This window comes from Perkinsus marinus (genome assembly GCF_000006405.1).
Source record: "Perkinsus marinus ATCC 50983 genomic scaffold scf_1104296961460, whole genome shotgun sequence".
Taxonomy (NCBI): domain Eukaryota; phylum Perkinsozoa; order Perkinsida; family Perkinsidae; genus Perkinsus; species Perkinsus marinus.
Genome location: NW_003205735.1, coordinates 384 through 1,437, shown reverse-complemented (window position 1 = coordinate 1,437; position 1,054 = coordinate 384). Strand labels below are relative to the sequence as shown.

The window sequence follows — 1,054 nt, the reverse complement described above, 5'->3', positions numbered from 1 at the left end:
GGCATTGATGGCTCATTCAAATTTATATTCCCTCCTCACCCCTGCACAGTGTTGACCAGCGTTCGATCATCTTTGATCTCACTTCGTTGATCATGAAGCCGAAGCTACGAAGCACTTCTTCACGGGCCAACATTGTACTAGGGTGAGGGCGCGGCCGGTTAAAGGTGGTGGCAGGAGGGCCTGCGAAACAGCCATGACGATCGCTGTCTCGTAAGAAGGGCCTCTACAAAAGTTAGAAATCGGGATAATATATCCGGCAACCCGGAATCGAACCAGGGACCATCCGATATCTACAAATCTACAGTCGGACGCTCTACCAACTGAGCTATTGCCGGTCTAGAAACGCGTTGAATGCAATATCCTATATTATTCAACAAATTCTTCAACGAACACAGGAAGGGCGATTTGGTTACAGTAGATACAGGAAGAGTGATATTTTGAGTGTGGAGGAAAACGGTATAACTTTGTTTGACATATGTCCTAGATAACGCTCCACGATGGGTTCGAACCACCGACCTTGTGGTTAACAGCCACACGCTCTGCCTACTGAGCTAGCGGAGCACTAATAAAATCAATCTAAGGTTTTAGCCATTTTTTTAAACAGCTACAAATCTCTCAAGAAGTCATTGGTAGTCGCTATTCATAGAAAAACCACCACAAACGATCCAACTCCACTGGAACACCAGGATTCATCAGGCTTTGGATTGAACTTTACGAGAGCAATAAATATATCACCCACCGTGGGGCTCGAACCCACGACCACAAGGTTAAGAGCCTTGCGCTCTACCGACTGAGCTAGACGGGCTAAACAATATCAAAGTCGTATAGATTGTTCCCAGACCTCAGCATATCTCTAAGCATCCACTCCTAAAACATGACACTCGTCCATGGGTCCCTTCGCTTCTCGAACACGAACTGAGACATGGACGAGACTACCGATGTCCGTGTCACCATGATCATTCGCTCAACTCATACTTGCTGGGCTTCGTACGGATCCCCAAACGGCGTACATATCGAGATCGACGACGAGTGACACGCCGTCAATTACAAGAGA

General features: G+C 47.1%; 3 non-coding genes across 3 annotated transcripts; all 3 read right to left on the bottom strand.

Annotated features, from left to right (window-relative positions):
* Nucleotides 1-252: 252 nt before the first annotated feature.
* Nucleotides 253-335, bottom strand: Pmar_PMAR022006. The gene has a single exon. It is a non-coding gene; the product is annotated as a tRNA-Tyr (tRNA).
* A 153-nt stretch (nt 336-488) lies between these two features.
* Pmar_PMAR022005 lies at nt 489-561 on the bottom strand. The gene has a single exon. It is a non-coding gene; the product is annotated as a tRNA-Asn (tRNA).
* Nucleotides 562-732: 171 nt separating this feature from the next.
* Nucleotides 733-805, bottom strand: Pmar_PMAR022004. Its single transcript has one exon. It is a non-coding gene; the product is annotated as a tRNA-Lys (tRNA).
* Between the last annotated feature and the right edge of the window lie 249 nt (nt 806-1,054).